A 22,142-nucleotide genomic window follows, 5' to 3' on the forward strand; every position below is an offset into this window, starting at 1 on the left:
AGGATCTAATCAAATCCTCTCCCAAATCCAATCCAGAGCTCGGAACAGGCTAGGGAAGGGTGGCGGCTACGACGCCCAGAGCTCCTGCTCGCACCTGCTGTGGCTCCCAGGCCCCGGAAGCCCGCCGACTGCCCACTGGGTTCATTGGGTTGCTAGCAGTGACTTGCCCAGTGTCACACAGCTATTGACTTCACAGCCAGGACTGTTGACCCCAGAGGCAACCTGCAGGTCTCACGCCGATGATTCATCACATCCACCCAGATACCGGGCTCAGCAGCTGCCCTCAAAAACCACTTCCTGCTCCAGGGGGGTGGGGGAGTATGCTGGGGTTTGCCTAGGCCTCAGGGTGTCCCTTGTTCAGTCAGGATTTTACAGGAAGCACTGGACATAGAGCCAGAAGAGCTGGGCTGGAATCGTCAACATTTGCTGACTGAGAGATCTCAGGCTACCTGGCTTTCCAGGCCATGAAGTAAGTGAAGCTGCCTCCTTGTTCCACCAAGTTTGGTGCACTCTAGTCCCCACCTTTTAGGTCTCTGGGATGATGTCCCCAAACCTCACCTGCTCTGGGATGATGTCCCCAAACCTCACCTGCTCAACCAATACTTAGCATCCTCCACCTAGCTTCAGTCCAGCTCCACCAGGCCTGGCTTCCTGACACTCAGAGGCCGGAGCCTTCCCTGCTGCCTCTGCCAGCCGTTCAAGGACCCTCCGGGCTGTTCTTTTCCCTGTTCCTAGCTAGATAGGGTGGGCAAAGTCCAGGAGGACAGAGGCCACAGCTGACAGTACCAGGGGCTGTGGATACCGAGCCTGCTTCACATTTACTGGCCGGAGGACCTCGGGCTTAACCTCTCCATGCCCCAGTTTCCTTAGCTGTAGCACAGAACTAAGAACACTTCCTCACACTGCGCTTAGGTGGATAAATGGGCTAAGGGCCATCCAGAAAATGGCACTGGGCGGCCGGGCAAGCGCTCAATAAGTGGTAGCCACCACCATTCTAGTACAGCTTAGCTCTAACTGCTCCCTCCCAGACTTCCTGTGACCCATCCACTGACCCCCACCCCACACTGCCTGTGCACCAGAACTTCCTCCGGGGCCTTCTGTCACCTCAGGCCAGCATGTTCCTCCATTAGGCACCCAGCAGCCTCCTCCTCAGCCCGCAGTCACTCATCAGCCACTGACACGTCCTGGTCCACACAGCCAGCCCAGACCTTTCTCCGGATCCCACATTCCATAGGCAAGCCGTGGTCCAGTCCCCACAGAGGAGCTCTGCAGCCAAACACACTTCTAGGCACGAAGATATACAACAGGGAAGGAGAAAAGGTATGATGATCCCCGTCCCCATGGAGCTCACGGGCTAGCGAGGACGGACGCCATCCGCATGAAGACAGGAAACACACTGAACATGCCCCGCAAGGTACAGTGGAGCTACGAGGTGCTGTGAGAGTGAAGACAGGGGAGGCTGGGCCAGGTGGCTTGGAGGGAGGGAGGACCTGAGAGAGGACTTTGCATAAGAACAGCAATCTGCTCAGCCTGCAGGGAAGGCTCCCTGGGGAGGAAGTACATATGCAGAGGTCTGGCCATGAGCGGCTTAGCACACATACCCGAGGGACACTGCGGAGAACTCCTGCGTACCCCATCAGTACCCCAAGATCAATACAGCGCCGGCTGAATGTGTGATTTCCCTGGTCCTTTCCTCCTCGGGGCCCTTTATGATACCTCCCTAGTCGCCCAGCCCAGGGACCTGGATATCATTCTCTCTGCTTTTCCTTCACTACCGCGCCACATGGCCATTCATCAAATCCTCAGGATCGTTCCTTGTCAAATCTCAGAAATCTTTCCACTGGGGAGCTATGTATGGTGGGGAGAGAAGGCATAAGAGTACTCTGTACTTTCTGCTCAATTCCCAAAACCGCTCTAAAAAATAAATGTATTGATTTTTTTAAAAAAAGAATCTTTTTGCTCTATCCATATCCAATTCCACGGCGTCATCCCCCACCCAGACGGTGCCAACCTCCCAGTGGTGCCCAGACCATGCTCTGTGCTGTTGCAGGGAATCTTTCTGGGACAAATCCAAACTTGTCACTCCTTTGCTTAAAACTCTGATGTGGCTCCCCAGTGCCTTGGAGATAAAGTCCAAATAGGTTAATCCCGGAAGAACCAGGTTCTGCCTCTTCCTCTAGCCTCATCACTCCCCCACTGTAAATGTTGGATGAATGACTGAATGAGGAATCCAGTGAATTTCACAGGACCACCTAGACTGTCTCCTGGAAGTGTGGACACTGCTGCAGGGCACGTGTGTGAAGTGCAGACTGCGAAGCCTACTGGAGCAGAAACTGCATTTTAACAAGATCCTGAGTGACTCGTGCGCCTACTGAAGTTTGAAAAACACTGATATAGACCATTGGCTCCCAGCGGAGACATTCACTCTAGAACTACCTGGGAACATTTCAAAATACCTACATTGGGGTCCAGTTCCAGACCTAAAGGATCAGATTCCCTGAGAGTAGGGCCCAGGTGCTTTCACTTTTTTCTGACTCCCAGATGATCCTGAGGAAAGGCCTCAGTGACAAGGGGATGAGGCAGGGAGAAGGGAGGTGATGTGCCCCAGGTCACACGACAGAATCAGGATCAGCACCCACTCCAGGCCTGGTTCCTACACACAAGGCTTCCTGTCTGATAGGATGCTGTGCAGAAGAGGGGAGACCTAGGTGGGGAGCTGGCACATCTGCTAGAGGTGTCTACCCATTCATGTGCGTCATATAGAGGCCCAGGGAAGGAAAAAGAAGTTGACCACAGATTGCAACCTCTCTGTACCTAAAGGATCCCATGACTCATGGTCTGTTGGGGGCTCAGGAGGGTAGCACCTTGCAGCAGGGAGCAAACCCATTCTGCTGAAAGCAATACTGAGGCCCAGAGAAGCAGCTCTTCCCAGGTCGGAAACTCGGCACAAAGCCAACACTCAGGAAAGGGGGCTCCCTGAGGAGTGAGAAGGCAGGAAACATTCCCTACTCCTGGCACTGCCACCTAACCAAGCCAGAAGGACATGCACCCGGCAGCCTGCTGAAGATCCCCAGCCCTCCAAGATCCCTAGCTTCTCCCTAGGCAGTCAGGGGAGGCAGCTCCCAAGCTATGTTCCAGTTGTGTGCTCTCCTGTCACAGCCTGGCCAGGCCTGTTCTCCTCTCGGGATCTCAGACACCACTGCTTTGAGAGTGGGCTAACAGGACCTGCACCCCACAGATATCTTCTTTACCTGCAGCTCTCCTCTCTGAAAGGCAAGCAGTTGAAAGTCAGGATTCCCTGGTGTTTTCCTGTGCCATGGTGACAGACAGTACAAAGAGCTCCTGGTCCTGGCCCAGCCCAGGTGCCCTGCTCAGGAACTAGCTCTGACCTGGCGTCACTACCACTCCCTTCCTCCTCTGTCTCTGTGAGCACCACCTCACCTCACCAATACCTCTACCTGCTCAGATCTATTTCCTGCCTGTCCTGCAAGCCCCCTAACATCCCCTGGCTACAGAGCCCAGCCACGTACCAAAGCCTATGCCAAACAGCAGCAAGACATGTCCCTGCTGAAGGTAGCAGGTCCATGGGGAACAGACTCAATCTCCCCCTGTCCTCCACCTCCCACCCAGAGGGTTATGGAAGCACACAGGCAGGAGGAAAAGACCAGCAGGGCTCTCAGAGAAGGCCACAGGAAAAGGGATGGGACGGGAGGCTGTAGCCAGAGACAGCATGGAATTCTGGAGGAGGCACAAGTGCTGGACCTCACCCTGAAATCAATGTCTGGCTCATGGGCCCATGTCCCAGCTTACTCATCCCCTGGCCTCCCGGAGCTCCTCTACTTATTTGTGTTTTGATCTGGTGCAAGTTGCTTAACCTCTGTGAGTCCCAGTTTCCTTATTTGCAAAATGAGGCCAATGATACTGACCTCACAAAGTTGGAAGTGAGGGAGTATATGCAAAGGAATTGCCAGGGTGCCTAATAAACAGCAGGTGCTCAATTAATGATTCCCATCTTTCTCATCATTCTCTGTTTCTTCTATTTCTAGCGCCACCTTTCCTATACCTACAGCACTAAGAGACACTGCTGGGCTACTTAGGGTACATGTGCTGAGTAACTCTGGGGTGGGGAAGTAAGGGAAGTAAACCAGGGCCACTGTCCTACTGAGCCAAAGTCTCAGGCCATGAGAGTAGAGCAGGCCGGGCCCTGGAAGGACAGCTGCGAGCCCTCCAGGTGTGGCACGTTAAGGGGCATCTCCCTGGAGCATGTGGGATGAACAGGAAATGAACTTGAACAGGTAGAGATATTAGGGCATGAGTGGTCACACATGCAAATGCACACACGTGCGCACGCGCGCGCGCGCACACACACACACACACACACACACACAAGGCAGAGGAGTCAGGCCTGCCTATTTCCCCAGAGCTCCTTTCCTGCCCTCTTTACTTCCTTTTTCCTCCCTCCCTTCCTTTAAAGACTGTTTCCTGAGGGCCCCCTTGGGCCAGGCACTGTGCTGGGCACCTGAGAGGGCCCCAGGAGTGGCCGGCAGTACCAGGTTCAAGGCCTTGCTCTTACGCCAAGTGGTCAGTGACTGCGGATCAGGAGTCCCATTGGCTGGTATGGGGAGGGATGCAGAACTCCACACACCTGGGGACCCTGCCAAACTTTCTGCTTCCCAGGGACCACTTCCAAGTGGGGCTTTTCTGCAATGTTCTATGCTAGGCTGATGAAACAAAACAAGCTCTGCCAGGCCAGGAAGACCCCAGGGAAGGGCATAAATAGTGCCGCGGTCACGAGGCCAGCATTTGGAATCAGGCAGGCAGGCCTCCCACTTCCTAACCGTGTGACCAAGTCAGGGTGACGCCTCCCTCAGAAGGCTGCTGCAGGCATGCGGAGGCAGGGGCTGGTGCACTGCAATGTTCGGCACACAGCAGTGCCCTTTGCTTCCGGGTGGGCACCAGGGACCAAGCCTGAACCGTGGCTTCCCTTCAAGGAACAGCCCAGCCACAGGGAGCACTCTGAGAGCCAGAGGCGGTGGGAAGGGAGCCCTCTGTGCTGAAGACCTGGGGCCTAGAGATCAAATCAGGCTGCTTAACCTCTTCAAGGCCGGGCTGTAAAATGGTCGTACAAATCCCGGGTAGCCACAGCACAGCACCCCTGGTAGACGGTCTGCAAAAGGAGCTGAGCATACAGCCTGGCACGTACAAGGAGTAATCATCATGCAGCGAATGTTTCAATTGTTAAAACATTTATTACAGTAAAACACACATTGCCATTAATCTCCCTCAAAATATCCACCTCTTTTAAACATACATATCCCACTGTGCTTGCCACTTTCAGCAGCAGTTCTGGAAATCATCTTTCATGGGTATCTTTATAAGGTGTTATTAAAAAAAAAACTGTACTCAATGCTGCTGCCGAGGGCCGTCCAATGGAAAGACAGGCTCATAAAAACATTTCGATGTGTCCTCATCCACCCTGTTCACCAGATCTGGTGCCGTGCAATTTCTGGCTCCTTCCCAAAGTCAACATGACTGTGAAAGGGGGGCATTTTGAATCATTTCAGTGCACTGAGGCAGCCACGACAGCGCAACTAAAGACACTCATGAAAGAGCACTTCCAGAACTGCTTCTGAATATGGCAAGAATGCTGGGATAAGTGAGTTTGAAGTGAGAGAGAGTATTTTGAAGGGGGTTAGTAGCAATGTGTCTTTAACTGCAATAAATTGTTTAAAATTTAACCATTCACTGTATTTTTTCACTGCATTTTTCGATCGCACCTCAAGTAGATACTCAGTACAAGTTTGCACTTCCTGTAATCATCATCATTATTCCTGTCATATCACCCTCAGCCTTGTCAGCTCCCTTCCCTGCACCCAGCTCTGGGGCAGGGCACCTGATGCATTCTGACCTTTAAAACCACCTAGAATAGGAACCTGATTTACTGCATGTTTCGGAGGAGGAAAGTGAGACCCGCATCAAAGCTGTGGAGTGTAGGAGTCCATGCTCAGCCTTCCCCTGGGCCCAGCCATTCTGGCCTGCTGTGCACTCTAGGCCAAGTCCCTGTCCCCCTGAGGATCTGTCCAGCTCTGAATCTCAGCCAGCCCGGAAAGGTCAGATCTCAGGGCCCGTCATGTGGTCAGGTCTCCTTGGGGATGCATCAAGGACAGCAGCAGCAGAAAGAGCCGCCTTCCCAGGGATACCTTTACCTTCTCTGTCTGCTCCATTCCTAAAATGTCTCTTCTATCAGGGCCTGTGGTGCTGGGCACTCTAGTCAGGGGCACGAGGTGGCAGAGAGAGGTTCTTCCACCCAAGGACACTGGCATAGACATCTGGGACTTGGCGGCAATCCTAAGGCTAAAGGTCACCCTCCAGGGCCCCAGTCACCTGCCTTTCCACTGCCCCCCAAGCAAATGTACCCTGGTCTCTGTTGAGGGGCAACCATTCACCCTCCTGCCATCCCCTACCCTTCCATGCCCCTGGGCCTTGCACAAACCTGACTCTATTCTCCTGCTTCTCTGACCCATTGGAGATAAAGTCCCAACCCCTCACCCTGTGTGTCCTGGCCCTGTCAACATCTCCACCACACGGTCTCCTCTTTTCCCTCCAGCCAATCCAATGCACACCTCTACACCTGTGCCCATGCTCTATCTCCTCCCTAGAACACCTCCCCTTCCTCTCCACCTGGTGAAGCTCTGCTTATCCTTTAAAGCTCCAGCCCACCCACAGGGCACCCCCTCCATTAGGGACAAAGATGACAGTGCTCCACCTCGGGAGAGGATGGTCTTTTTAACAAATTGGATACATACCTAGGGAAAACGAGCCCTGGGCCCTGCGCCACACTGTGCCAAAAAACCTATGACAAGTGGATTTTAGATCTAAATATAAAATGATTGAACTTCTCGATGATAAGAGAGTAGAAATGATCCTCCATTTCTGTGGGCTTTATATACCAATTTAACCAACCCCAGATCAAAACTTTTTAAAAATTTTCATGTGTAGTGAAAATGCACAGATTTTTCTTCTTGTCATTATTCCCTGAAAAACACGTAGAACATTTGAAGAGTATTTGCATTGTATCAGGTGTTATAGAAATGATTTAAAGTATATGGGAGAGCTGGGCATGGTGGCACACATCTGTAATCTCAGCCCTTGGGAAGCTGAGGCAAGAGGATGACACGAGTGTGAGGCCAGCCTGGGCTCCATAGTGAGTTCAAAGCCAGCTTGCACTACACAGTGAGACCTTGTCTCAATAATAAAAAAACTGTATATGAGGATGTATAGGAGATATAAGGAGATTATGCCATTTTATATAAAGAATTTCACTGTTGACAGACTCTAGTATCCACAGGGTACCCTGGAGCCAATCTCTCATGGATACCAAGATACAACAGCATATCCATAATCTTGTTGAAAGCAAAGGAAAAGAAGTCAACAAGCACTCTCCATAAAAGAAAAAGATTAACAAATTACTCTGCTTTAAAAGAATTTCTTTTCTTCAAATATTCCCTAAAAAGAATGAATAAACATGGCCCAGAGTGGGAGATCATATTCACAATATATTTGTCCAACATGGAATGAATATCTAGAATTTTTTAGGCTCCTACAAATCAATCAGAAAAAAGAGAGACAATCCAGTAGAAAAATGTGAGAAAGATTTGAACAAGCATTTCACAAAAGAGAGTTATATAAATAGTGAATCAACATGTGTAAAGACATTCAATCTCATTACTCATCAAGAAAATGTAAATTAAAACCGCAATTAGATATCACAATATCTAATACCAATAAAGTTGGTAAGTAAGTGGTGCAATGGGCACTCACATATATCTTCAAGGAGGATGTATCGGCGTTGCACTTAGCAAAATTACGTGATGGCATCTACAAAAGCTTATTATGTATAACTGTGTGACTCAGCAATTGCAAATCTCAGGTATTTACCCAACAGAAAGAATACTAGTGCATCAAAGGACATGTCTGAAGATATTTGTAGCAGCACTATTTATTATAGCCTTGAATCAAAAAACAATCAAAATGATCATCAAAAGCAGAATGGATAAACCAGCATATGGAGACAATGAAATGCCATAGAGCAATGAGAATGAACAAAATAAAACTCAGTACAATAAATGATGAATTTCACGATCAAAACACTGGTGAGAAGTCAGCATAAAAGAATATCTATTCAACGAGTCCACGTATATAGAGTTCAAAGCCAGGCGATAGTCACCAATGACAGAAATCAGGACACAGGTTGCCTTTGATAACAAGTGAAAGAGGGTGAAGGGAGGTTCCCAGGGTACTGGAATGTCCTATTTCTTAACTTTGATGAACATAGATGTGTTCACTTTGTGAAAATGTATCAGCTATACATTTCTAATCTTTCTGTAAGTATTACATACTACCATTTAAAAATTTATTTGACAGATAAACAAAAGCTATCGTCCCAGTGTCACTGCCTCTGCCCTCTGCTTGAGACAGTGGCTTTCCCCATCATGAGCTCTGTGTCCTTGGTACACATCTCCACTAACATATCCCAACATTTTTTCCTGAAAACATTGTTGCCCACCGCCTGTCTGCCAAATGCTTTCTCTGGGTCAGACCCTGTTGTGGCTTAGATCTACAATGCATCCCTAAAGCCTCATGTGTTCACAGGTGGGGCTTTGAGGTGATCAGATCACAGATACACTAACATCATCAGTGAATTAATCCCTTGATGTGCTCCTGAAAATGTGCTTTTAGAAGGTGGGCGTGGTTGGAGAAGGTGGGTCACGAGGAGTGTGACCAAAAGGGTGTGTCGGTATATTCTTGTACCCAAGCCCTCCTATTTCCCACCCTGTGCTTCCTGGCCATGATGGATTGAGCAGCTTCCCACTATGATGCTTCTGCCTTGGAGCCAGCCAACCATAAACCGAAATCTCGAAAAATAAACCAAAATAAAGTTTTTCCCCTTTAAGGTCCGTGTGTCAGGAATTTTGTCCCAGCAACACAAAGCTGACTAATTCAGACCTCACGCTGAGCACCTCACCTATACTGCCACATTTAGTGACAGCCACCTATGAGATAGGTTATGACAGCCCTCCCACTGCTAGATAACCTGGAATCCAAAGGCATGAAGCATGTCTAAGAACTTTACGTAAACGTCTCATTGGACCAATGAGATTGGGCCACTGCCTGAGGAAATGAGAGGCAGGAGAGGCTCTGGGTTTTGCCCGAGGACACACAATGCAAGGGGGGAGCACTGCTCCCAAGACCAGAGCCCACAGCCCTACACTGCAGAAGGGTTGATAAACTGGGATGGAGAACTGCTTTTTCAGTGGGCCAGTGCTGATACAAGGGGATTCAGCCTCACCTCCTGCAGGAAGCTGCACTGAAGCTCTTTGGCTGGACTGCACGCTTCCCCACAGGCCCCCACCATGCTTTGCTACTAAAGCTGCACTGTCTCTGTCCCTTACCTACTCACCCCTGGCACCAGATTAAAGAATGAGCCTTTTGTGTCTGCACCTCCAATACCTGGCAAGAGTGCAACACTTAACACATGTGAAAGGCAACAAGGGAAGGAAGAAGGAGGCAGACAGCATTGTACAGAGCCACTATTTGGATCAACTGGGAGCTCCATCAATCAAGGTCTGAGCAGGGAGGGTTTCATGTCCTGGCTGGAAATGAGTTACAACCCTTAACTTGAAGGATGGCACAGGTGTGCCACCTTCCATCCCACAGCCTTCCCCTGGCTGTTTCCACCTTTTCTCAAGGCTCCTGCCCCCAGAGGTTCTGGCAAACCCTCTCACTTCCACATTCCCTCTCCACCTGTCCTGACTGCCCCGAAGCTAACACCAAGAATACCAGGACAGCACAGCGCGCCTGCCTCTCTCTCCAAGTTGGGGGCTGTGTATAGTTCTTTGGCAGGAGCCTCGGCCATGGGGCCTGGTGCAGGCAGGCTGGCCCAGAGTGAGCCAGGACAGGGGAGAAGCTCTGGGCCATCTGAGGGGGAGAGCACACCTAACAGCTCTCCACACATCTGCCATGATGACCTAGGCCACTGCCGGGAGGAAGGGGGCATCCTGGGATCCTTGCCTCTCTCTTTGGTGCCTGGAAGCTCTGATCTCCCACATGGCTCATGGCCTGGCACTCCTGCCCTCACCCCACCCAGCTTCTGGATGCCTGAGAGCAGCTGGTGGTACAGTGGAAAGCGGTGGTTCCCTGGGGCTCAGCCCAGCTGGCCTGCTGTGAGTGGCTGCAGCCTCTCTGGGCTTAGGGGCTGAGCCATAAGCAGCCTTGTTTATCCCTGGGAGGAATGATGGTTTTCCCTGAGCAATGACATCTTGGAAACAGCCTGGCTCCGCAAACAACAACAAACCTCCCAGCCAGGGCCTGGGCTGCAGCTTTCATGAGAAGGCTTCTGCCCAGAGGCGCCTGAGTAAAAGGTCAGAGGCTGAGCCAGACCCTTGCCTTGACACTGACTGCTGGGACACAAGAAGAGGAGGGAGCCTACAGAGAATTAAAATACCTGGAAGAGGCCTGGCAATACCTGGTCCAGTTCCTGATTGCTCCAAAGGGGAAACTATTTCATAAAAAAGCATATTTGCCTGTGATCATCAGGCAAATGATCGGGAACTAGAAGGTGCCTTGGTCTGGGCTTTCTCCACCACATGCACTGCTGTTCCAGAAAATAGCAGCGTTCTATTCAGTAAGTCCAAGGTCCAAAAAGGAGTGAAGCAGGGGAGTCCAAAATAGAGTACCAACACGAAACCCAGGTACCCTGAGACATCCAGCTAGTGCAATGGAGAGAGACTTGGGCTGGGCAGCCGCAGTCCTGGATTCTGGTCCCTGCTTTGCAGCTGAGGTGCATGTAACCTCAGGCAAGTTCTTTCCCTGCCTCAGTGCTTCTCTATCAGTCCAGAAAGCAAACAGACTCTGCCATCTCCAGAACCTTGGAGACCAAAGGGGAAGCATCTCTCTGAATCCCCAAGGATGCTGCTGGGCATGGGCATGGCCTCCCCAGCTGTGCCTCTTCTGGGAGAGCCAGGAAGACCACTGGCTGAGAACCAATCTCCCAGGTCCAACCTGATTGGCACCACGTTGAGGGGATTCAGGAAGCTGAGTTCCAAGGCAGTGTAAGCCATGCAAAGGACCGTGAGCACTGCATTCAAAACAGCCAGGGCTGCCCCCGCCACTCTCTATGGCTCAGACTGGGTGTGGACACTGCCCAGTCCAGGATGTGTCCTGAGTAGGCTCTCTCCATGGCCTCAACCAAGCTGATATCAACATGCTCCCATCCAAACCTGCCCCCAGGTCCTTGGCTTGACGGGCAATCCCCTGATATACAAAGACTAAGGCCTCTCTTGTGAGACTGTCTAGCTGGCAGTGCCCACTCCCTTGTGAGGCACAGATCTAGGATGCAAAAATGGAGCAGACTTGGCAACCAGTTTATCTTCCAAAAAAACCCACTCTAGCAAGTCAGGGCAATTCAACACTCCTCTCCAACTACACCCTAGGAGCAGGCCAGGCCCTTGGGTAACTAAGGGCTGAATAAGGGCCATATACTGCATAAAAGGGGCTCAAAGTAGCCACCACCAATGGAAATCAAGTAGGATAAGGAAGGAGGGAAGAAAAGTGAGGCACGTGGAATAGCACTCACAGAAGCTGGAAAGAAATTTGGAAATGTGTTGGTTTCATTGATGTTAAGTATTTATAATCAGAAATCTCATCAATGACTTCTGGTTCAAAGCCCTGGAGACCTCCCAGCAAGGGGTCATGGCTTCCATCCTCACCACAGCCTGCGGCTCAACTGCCAGGTTGGGCCCAAGCACACCCAGAGTGGAACTTAGCTCCCTAGAGGGCCCACCCTGGGCTCCACCATGCCACGTGCTAGGGCTGGGGAAGAGGGGAGTTGCCCTTGGCTGGGCACAGAGGACTCGCCCAAGTGGAAACTTTGATTCCAGCCGCAATGCCCTGGCTGGAATCCCATAGGCATCGAGGGGGGTAAGCCTCTGCAGCTCCTGCCTTTTGAAGATGCTCCTGCTTCAGCCTTCTTGAGGTCGGAGGATTTCACAGCAGGAAAAGTTTTTAAGAGTTGCTGAGGGAGCTGAAGGCCCTGTACCAAGACGGGCATCTCAAGCCAGAAGAGCCAGAGGCAGTGCTGAATTCCTTAGCTCAGGTCAGGGTAGCGGCTTCCCACATGTCCCGTCCTCGCTGTTCTATGAGGCAGAGGTCTGCCTCCTTGGTCTTGGCTCAGCCACAGACCTGCTGTTTCAACTTGGATGAGGCCGCTCCCTACTCTGAGCCCAGGTTCTCCTCCCTCAAGGGCTGGGCCCTTGGGTTCAAGGTTCTTGTGAACACCTCAGGGCAAGAGTAGAGATGTGGACCCTCCACGTTGAGAAAAGAGCTGGCTCTCTGCTGTTTGCAATGGCCAGCTCCGTGGAGCCAGTGGGTCACTAACCTCTACCCGCTTCCTTAAGAGTCCCAGCTGGAGCCAAGGAGCAGGTGCAGGACCTTCTTCAAAGGGCCGGGAACTCGATAGGCAGAGAAAGCCTTCTTGTGTTTCCAGCGGACATTTCTGCAAGTCTCAGGGATCAGAAGTGACCTCCCAAGGCTAGCCCCAGTGACCACCGCTTTTCCTGCCAGTGGAACAAGGCAAGTGCTGCCATCCCGGAGTCTGGTGTGTGGCCAGCATCCCTACACAATAGCCAACACTGCTGGCTGAGTGCTCCTGCCCCACACAGCGTCCTGGACTTCTCCGTCACCAAACATTCCTTGTCTTCCCTCCCAGAAAGAAAAGCTGGCTGGCTAGCCCAGAAGTGGGGAGCAGAAGAAGCATGACCCCTGGCTCTGCAGGGCCTTTGCCCCCTAAGACACACACTCACACACACACACTCACACTCACACTCACAGACTCACATACGTAAACACACAGTGATCTCAGAACAGAGCACAACCAGTTTGGTCACAACATGCCTACCAATGGCTGCCCTGGGGAAGAAACAATAGAAACAGGGGCACAGGGTGGCTTGGACAAGAGCCCCCTCACCCACCACACACAGCCCTGTCGCCAAGGCACCTACCCAGCACACTCTGCAGGGACCCGGGCGACTCCTGGCTGCCGCTCCTGCCAGCCCGCCCTCCGGGTCTCCACCCGGCTCCTCCCGGAGGCAGGCGGGCCGCCGTGGCTGTGGCAGCTCCCGCGGGCGGGCGGGCGGGCGGGCGGGCGGGCTGCCGTGTCAAGTGGCTGCCTTCCCCAGACAGAGCGCCTTTGTGTGTTGGCAGGGCTATTTATGGACTTACCCAAGTTCCCCAGGGGAGCGGTACCTGCTGGGAAAAGCAGAACCAAATGACCAGGTTCCACCTCCCACATCTAGGTAGCGTTTTCAAAACCCTTGCATCACCGTCCCTCCTCCTCTTCCTCCTCCTCCTACTTATCCTCCTCCTCTTCCTCCTTCTCTTCCAGCGAGCGCCCTTCCGAAACACACACCCTGTCCAGCCGGTCGCTGCCACTCTGGAGAGGCTGGGTTCCTTTCCTCCATCAAGTAGAAAACTCTGGGATTTCTCAAACCACTTTCACCCGAGAAGGAGCCTGGACGTGTCAAGAAAGAGTCCTCAGTTGGCTGGTCCTTCAGTCTGCGAGGGACCAAGCCAGCTCTTCGCTTTCACGTTCACCAGCGCTGGCCCTTGGTCCCCTGCCGCCTGTCCCCTGGGGCCAAGCCAGCCTCCAAAGTGCTGCTCTGGAGCAAGAGGCATCCATCCCTCTCAGCAGCCCCTGCCCCTGGGATCCCAAACCAGCTCCACCCCACACACAGCCTGAGGGCTCCCCAGCTGGGGTAGCGCAAAGCCAGTGGCTGCCGCTTCCTGGCAAAACTGAACCAATCACTGAGGCTTCTCTGTCACACACCCTCCCCCCACACTGCTCTGTCCCGGTGGGCGGCTGCAATTGAACCCAGGGTCCTGCAGCCAGCTAGCTGACTCTGAGAAGGTGGCCACCTGCATAGTCGAGGGGCGGCAGCTCCGGTCCCCACCCAGCACACCTGGAGACACACTTTCTTATTGGGCACTTTCGTGTGCCAAACTCAGGAAACCTGAGGTGGCCAGAGCTGAGACTTCTCTCCAGAAAGATGGCTAGGAGGGGCCCATTACAGCCACCCTGGAGTTACCATCACAAAAGAAGAGACATCCAAACAGAGGGAGGTTGGGGGCAATGGAAACAGCACTACGCTGAAGAGATACAAACACCCCAGTTCTAGCTCCAGCTCCAGCCCTGGTTGGCCGGAGCTCACTGAGCAAGCTCCTGCCCCTTGCTGTGCCTCGGTTTCCTCACTGTAAAGTGCGGCTGATCCCCCAGGCCCTACCCACCACTGGGATTAACAGAGGCCTCAGAAAGCTGGCTGTCGGCTACCCTTTCTCCGTGCCAAGCCCTGTGCCCGGAGATTTGCCTGCATTCCTTCACTTAATCCTCACCCACCTCTTGTGAGGTGAGGACTCCCAGGTACCGGTGGCAGTGGGAGCTGCCCTCGGTCGCACTGCTAGGTGGCTGTGTATCCAGCATTGAACGGCCCTTGGTCCAACTCTGGGGTGTGCACCCTCCACCACGGTGCCACCTCATCATTGCAAGAAGCTGCTATGCCAGCACAAAGCTGCTCTCGGATGCTGTGGCAGCTGCAGCTTGTTGCCTAACACTGACAAACACTCCCTGGCCTATGCCCAGGCTGAGGTGGAAGTGCCCAGGCCATGGCCAGCTCCCCCTGGAGTGGGAGGCACTCAGGGCCAGCGCAGATACTGGACAGAAGGAGCCTCATTCTCCCGTCCTCACTGTGTCCCACCTCAGCCACCCGAGACCGAAGCACTGTCCCTCAGCCTGTCACTCTCCCCGCAGTGGCCTCAGTGTCTCTGAACACGTCACGCCTCCCGCCTTCCGCCTTCCCCTTTCTATCTCTGCATCCCCATTCCTGTCTCTTCCACACTCATGAGCACACAAGTGTGTAAGAAAACATCAGCTATAAGAAGACATCCTTGACCAGGGACAGCGATGCATAGCAGCCCTCATCTGTGTTGGCCGCTTATAAATTCCAACCAGTGTTCTTCTTGTCCCTGGGGCAGGGCCAAGGCAGCCCTCGCAGGGGACTAGGAACCTTCCAGATTGGAAGGCTGTCCTCCTGCATCCTCCTGAGACATAGGGCCCACCCTTGGCCTGGGAAACTAAGCAAGGGAGTCTTGGGAAATGGCCAGTTCTACTGGCGCTGAGCACTTCCAGCGGGGCTGGCTGGTTCCTAGGATGGAATTTCTGGTGGCTGGGATGGGATTGTTGGGGCGGAGAGCCTGCCTATAGGATGCTTTGATATAAGAGGTGCACTTGAGCTTTACCCTCTTTCAATCAACACATAATTCTGGGGACACCAACTCATGCCAGGCTCTGCGCTCAGGGATGTGACGGAGAACAGACGGGCTGGGCTCTGCACTCACAGGGCTGACAGTCCGGTGCAGGAGGGAGACGCAGCCACACGGTCAGATCAGTGAGGCCATAATGAACACTGCGCTGCGATGGTAAGGCAGCTCTGGCCATCCAGGGCGCTGGGTCCAGAACACACTCATCAACGCACTGGACCATGGCACAATGAAGAAAGGACCCAAAGCCCCGGAGCCAGTTAGACCACGCTAGGAGCATCTACCCTGGGGAAACCTGGGGCAGCCTCTGCCTCTATTTTCCCATGGCCCCCGACACCAATAGCAGGGCCAGTGGACCTCTCCATGTACAGCCTACAACTGACAGCCTGGCTACCTACGCTGAGGGCTCCTGGAGATCTTTCAGGCTTTCTGCTTATGGCCAGTAAAACAGAGGTACAGAGAGGGTGAGTGACCTCCCAAGGAAACAGAGTGATTGGGTCGCAGGGCTGGGAGCATGGATCGATAACTCCCTGTCCGGTGCTTCTTCCATCATATCCCAAGTCTTACCCCATGCTTAGAGCATGACAGTGCTACTCCATACAGAAGGAAGGGGGACCTAAGGGGCAATGAGATCCAGCTGCCCCACAACCCCTGGGCACTTGGGGCCAAGGCCCCATTAATCGATCTATACATTTTATTTAACACTTACTTGACACTCCATATCAGCACTGTTCTAAGCTCTTCTGCTTACTGATTCGTTCAATCTGCAGAGACCTTAGGATTTCTAATATCCCCATTTCACAGATGGGTAAACAGAGAATGATTATGAGACTTGCCCAAGGCCACATACCAGCAGGTGCAGAGCTACAGATAGAGGCCAGCCCACTTTCCGCTGCACTCTGGTCCCTAGCAGCAGGCAGCTCATGGGACGGGGCTCAGTAGCCCACCAGGTACACTGAGAAGCCAGGCTGTGCAGCTCCATCACACAGGCAAGCTCTCCACTGTTTAGACCAGCTAGCCGCAGCTCCCAGGGCTGCAGCCTGGGAGGACCAGCAGGGACCTACTTCCCATTCTGGAGGGAAGCTCTGGGCTGTTACAGCCCTGGCTGGTGCGTCTGCAGACTCCATGCAGAAAGACCCTCCCCGTGGCAGAGCCAGCCAAGAAGTCTTAATTTGTTGTTTCAATAACCACAGAGTCCCTACTATGTGCTGGAGCCTGTGCTAGGAACTAGGGTTGTAGAGGAAGCAGGAAGCAGCCTGCTCCTGGGATGGAATGTAGAGGCAGGAGGGGCCAGATCGAGACACGGCAGGTAACCTCAGGTTCAAGTTCACAGGGAGCTTTTAGCCTGGAAAATCTAGAATAAGCCCCTTCTCCTTCCTGGTCTCCGTGGTCCATCTCTAAAATGAGGCCAGGGTCAGGTGACCTAGCCCCACTGTCTCCTTTATAGTCAGTCCCTCACTCCTCGGCTCTCTCACTGAAGGAATTGGCTCAGTCAGTCCTAGTTGGAAAGAGCACAGCCTTTAGAATCCAAAAATTGAATGCAACTTCATCTTGGACTTCAATGTATTGGAGCCTCAGTTTCTTCATCTATAAAATGGGGCTATTACCAGCATTCTCTGTGAGGCATGGAAAATTCCTGGCACACAGTATGTGCTCAATAAATAGGAGCTGTTGTTGGGTTATCATTGCTGCTATCAGCCATAAATGAACAGAGTTCACCTGGAGAGGGCTGATGTAAACAGGAAATTCAATGTGATTGATCTTATCTGTTGAGTGGTAACACGGGAGGGCCTAACACGTTCCTGGCAGGTATCAACAGCTGATAATCACCATCATTTATTGACATCATTTATTGATGAGGCCCATCTTATAGATCAGAAAACTCAGTTGCAGAAAGGTTGTACGGCAAAGCAGTGGCACAAAAGGCAGTGAAATGCATATTCTGCCCCTAACCTCATGTCTCCTGAATGTCCTCCCCTTGCCATCCTCCTCTTCCACACTGTCTGCAGGTGGCAGAGGACGATCCCAACCTGTGCATGAGAATTTAGCTCCCAACCGCAGCGAAGAGAAGCCCACACGCAGTGACCAGGAGGCTCAATGTCACCGTGTAGAACTGGCCCTGAGGACTCTGCCACTGGCTGGCTCCTGCCTCTAGCCTCGAGCCTGCTTCGTTGTCACCTCAGCAGTAGCAGCCTGACCTTGGGCAGCTGTAGCAACACAGGATGGCTCGGAGCCATGACCAGCTCCCTTCCTGGCTCCAACCCAACGGGCCACACGCTGGCCTGAGATTTCAGGCTTTTGGGAGCAATCCTGGACCCACTGTGCTTGTGCCAGCTCAGGGCCCAGGCTGTGTCCTGACACCACGGGTTCCTGGGAAGTATCAGCCACTGACTCAGCTATGGAAATCCAGCCCCGTGGCCTTGGCTGCTAGATACAGTTCCTCCACGCACTCCCCTGGGTCCACCTACTGTCTTGGGCCTGAGCCCAGGCCATCAAAACAGGTCAGTGGAGGATAGACTGGACCAAAAGGCTCATTTTGCTGCTGCCTGCTGTGAGTTCTGGCGCAAGGCCAAGCCCTTCTCCCTCAGTCTTCTTGTCTCTAAAATGTGTACGTGAGTCAGACCATATCAGTCCACTCAAAATATGGTCTGCAGAGTGGTGCTGGTTCACAAGCTGCTTCGCACTGGTCTACAGTGTGATAACAATTGACAGCACCTAGAAATTTTCACAGGAACTTGCCATTATCATGTTTAACCATCAGAGCAGCAGGCGGGTCCACTGAACAGAGTATAGGTGGATACAGGTGTTGTCAAATCAATGTAAGGAATCACAGTCTGTCTGAGTTCTAGAAAAGCAAACGGCCCTTCCCCACAGGTGGTTTAAAGGCCTTGATTTAAATAGTCTTTTCTACAAGAACTCATTGACTTGGATTGTATCATACCACTTACACCTATAGTAGAATTCATGCTGTGGTCACCAGAACTGTTCCTCTTCCACTGCCCTCAGCTCTAAAGGGCACTGCCAGTCGCTTATTTACCTAAGCCAGACTCTTGAACTCCACCCCTCTTCCAAACACCTCCATCCTTTAATCACCTAATCTTGTAGATCTAGCCTCCTACACATTATGTGTATCTTTCATCTCTCTCCATCCCAAGCACCTATAGTCCAAGCCACCATCACCTCTCCCGGGCCAGGGCAAGGGCTCTAAATTGTTCCCTTCTGCAGCTGCCTCACCTTCCACCTCCTGAGGAGGACACTGGGTGCTTTCTACAGCACAGATCCAACCCTGCAAGCTCCCACTGCACCATCACTGCCTGGCCCCAAACACTCCTCCAGCTTCGCCTCATGTTTCCTCCACCTTTTTTATTCCCCTCCCATGCTGGCCTGCTTTAAGGTTCTCACCTGGAACAATCCTCCTTACATCCTGAGCCCCTGCTTTCTTCTCAGAGACTCTCCTAGTATCCCAGACCAAGTCGTCCCCATCAGCGTTCTCACTGGGCCCTTTGTTCCACTGTCGATTCATTCCATGTTGTTCCTGGTTGGTATCTGTCTCTCCTACCACCAGCCTCCCATGCTAGCCTGTTGGCTGTATGGGGATGAGGACCGTGTTGGTCAATGGACCCTAAAGTCGAGGACATTTGAGATTTATCCCGAAAGCCCTCTAGTCACCTTTCTTTGCCATTTGAGGAACTTCATTTCTCTCCTTTGTTCTCAAAGCAGGTGATTCATATGGAACTGACCCATCACCCACTCCAGAGATGGGCATGTGACCTGGGCCTCAGCCAATTAGTTTATCCCATCCTGGTGTCTTCGGTGACTGGCATGGGTACACGATCCAACATGAGTCAGTGGGACTCAGGCCCAGAAACTACTGGTTGCCATGTTTGAGGGAGTCACACTGTGGTGAGGCCATAAGCCTGGTACTTCTGGCAGCTCTAGTGCCACGATGGAGGGAGTAAGCCAACACGTAAGTAGGAGGAACCAAGAAATGGAGAGGGTTCTCAGTGATACTGGTCAAGTTCTGAATCTAACAGGTCATGAAGGCTACCCTCCACAATCCAGTGAATTTCATTTACTCAGCGAGGCTACTTTGCGTTGTGTTTTTGTCACTTGCAACCTGTAGATTCCTGATGGATGTATCACCGTGAGGTAGCACATTAGGCATGCCAAAAGTATTTGTTCATTCATGCAGTTTTTCAGCAGTGAGAATGTGAGTAGCTTTGCTCAATAGAAACAGTCATCCTGGCTGCAGTTAGGAGAGGTGACTAAAGGCGTGGAAGCAGGCCCAGGGAGATCTACCAGGAGACCATGCATGAGTCTCAGGAACAAGGATGATGCCTGAAGAGTGTGAGCAAGACAGAAGGAATGGAAGCAAGAGCAAGAGTCTCAACTCTAAATTCACTGGAGAACCTTTGGCAGCCTCTACCCCTCTCTGGACCTCAAAATCCTAATCTGCCTCAACCCATCATTCTAGAAGCCCCAAGTTATTACCCACTGATTTGGGCCTCTAGCTATCAACACTCAGCATCAACACTGAACAGTACTGGTGTCAGGGCTGGCTCTGAAGTTTAACTTTGACAGGCAGGGAATACAGAGCAGTGATCTTCCTGCTCCTTTTTCTTCTTATCTAAAAAGTAGGGATAATAACAATCATGTGATGCAGATTACATATCATAGCAGAAGGAAAGCACACTCCATCACTGTTAGATGCCACTATCATCATCATCATCATTAATTATTATTTGTAGTAGGAATTCCACAAAGAGGAAGTTCAACACACAGATCATAAACAATTCCCAAAATTAATAGAGAATTTCTTGAACTAAGGGAAGACTTGGATTGTCAAGCTTGAAGCTAGTACCGGGGAAAATTACCCCCGCAAAACCCAAACAACCAGAAATAATCTACTGAAATTTCCAAACTCCAAAGACTGGAAAAAAGAAATACTGCTTATTTCCATAAGAAACTTGAGAGAATCAAGTAAACAGTAGGCTTTGTACAATAGAAAAGTCTAGGAAACCACACAGCACGGCTTCTTGGGGACGAGAACCATCAGCCTAGAATTCTTTATTCAAGCAAACTATGACTCAAGGGTGAGGGCAAACACTGTCAGACTTACAAGGACTTTAAAAAAGTATACCATAGCTGGGCGTTTTGGCACATTCCTGTAATGCCAGCGTTCTAAGAGACTGAGGCAGGAGGATTGCAAATTCAAGCCCAGCCTGAGCAACTTAGCAACTTAGACCCTATCTTAAAATTTAAAAAAAAAAAACAATGCTGATGTCTGTGGCATTGAAAGGAACAGTCAGTGCTTAAAATTTTCTTTTTTCTTGACCAATTTTGCATGCTTGAATCTGGTAATCAGAATGACTGATCTGAAAACAACAATATGCAGTATAAGAACCATTGTTGAACTCCTACCATCTTGTATGGTGAAGCTCTGCATCATTTCCAATGTTTTGTTTTTTATTACTTGCTACTGTCTTTGATGTTTTGATCAATCTTACATTCTTATGTCTGGTGGACTGAGCAACTTTGTTGAAGATAACAATATGTAAGGTAGCAATTGTTGATAATTCCTATCATTTTGTTTTTTGGTCATGTATTGTTTTTGTGTTGTTTTCATTTTGTCTTCATTGTTGTTTTGTTAGGTTTTTTACTTTTTAAAATAAAAAATAAATCTGGCTATTAGATAATTTAAAACTAAAAAAGATTTTTTTTTTAAAATTTTTAAGGGCTAGGGATTTTGCTTAGTGCTAAGCTCCTGGGTTTAATCCTCAGCACACACACAAAAAAAAATACAACCCCCAGACCTTTCTGAAAAACTTATTCAAGAAAGCTCTCCAGACAAAAACAAAAGCCCAGAAGTCAAAGATGAAAACTGTGGTAGAGAGAACAGCAAACAATGAAGGCAGAAACATGTGCAGGCTTAACTAACAAGAGTATAATAGAGAGTTAAAGGCAGTTTTAAATAAATGACTCTTACAACATAATTAAACTAATGTTTAAAAATAGTAACAATCAGAAACTGAAGTTCTAGATGATCCCAACAGGGCCTAAGAGGTATGGAGGAAAACAAAAGAAATGCTCATTACGGGTTCTAAGAGGTGAGGACAAATTATTACAGATTTGGTGCGATGCGTGCTACTGAAATGTGCATGTGAGAAGGGTAGATAAAATCACCAGCCAATTAGAATTAGGGTTTATAACTTCAAGGGAATTCCACAGAACAAAAATGAGGATTGACCTTGTTATCTTTCACAACGTAATATGAAGTTAATAGCAACTAAGTCTTGACCTGGTGTAAGAACAGATTAATGAAGGGGACAAGAGAGTTCAAACCCAACCCACCTGTATAAGGAAATTTGGTTTATGATAAATGCAAAAAGAAAGAATGGTTCACAACATGGGCTTGGAAAAGCTGGTCAACTATTTGGGGAGAAAGAGTAATGAATGTTCCAGGCACTAAATTAACTGCAGATGAATTAAAAATACAAATGCAAACATTAAAAGTCTAAAAGTACCCAAATAAAATATTCCTTATGACCTCATGGTAGGAAAGGCCTTAGAGAGTACAGGCCATTCCCTCAGGAAAAAACAGACAGTAATCAAAAAATTTGATTATCAAAAATGGTAAACATGTCTACTCAGGAGGCTGAGGGAGGAGTATGAGTGAGGCCAGCCTACACAACGCAGCAAGATCTTATCTCAAAAATATTAATATTTAAGTGATAAGCAACAGTATAAATAAGTTAAAAAATAAGTAATAAACT

General features: G+C 50.6%; 1 protein-coding gene and 1 long non-coding RNA gene across 8 annotated transcripts in view; one reads left to right on the top strand and one right to left on the bottom strand.

Annotated features, from left to right (window-relative positions):
- Nucleotides 1–22,142, bottom strand: part of Rgs3 (regulator of G-protein signaling 3) — a 123,817-nt gene that overhangs the window by 18,893 nt on the left and 82,782 nt on the right. The window contains exon 1 of one of the 7 annotated variants that reach the window (XM_005382669.2): nucleotides 13,466–13,808. The exons of 3 other annotated variants lie outside the window; for them this stretch is intronic. The gene's annotated coding sequence lies outside the window, so the exon portion shown is untranslated. Of the gene's footprint in view, nucleotides 1–3,251; nucleotides 3,304–13,058; nucleotides 13,187–13,278; nucleotides 13,391–13,465; nucleotides 13,809–22,142 lie in introns of those variants that run through there. 3 more of the 7 variants (XM_005382668.2, XM_005382670.2, XM_005382672.2) reach the window with 3 other exon arrangements.
- Nucleotides 341–1,916, top strand: LOC106148280. Its single transcript, XR_001233565.1, has 3 exons — nucleotides 341–469; nucleotides 1,235–1,414; nucleotides 1,530–1,916. It is a non-coding gene; the product is annotated as an uncharacterized LOC106148280 (long non-coding RNA).

This window comes from Chinchilla lanigera, unplaced genomic scaffold (genome assembly GCF_000276665.1).
Source record: "Chinchilla lanigera isolate Chin_1 unplaced genomic scaffold, ChiLan1.0 scaffold00018, whole genome shotgun sequence".
Classification (NCBI taxonomy): domain Eukaryota; kingdom Metazoa; phylum Chordata; class Mammalia; order Rodentia; family Chinchillidae; genus Chinchilla; species Chinchilla lanigera.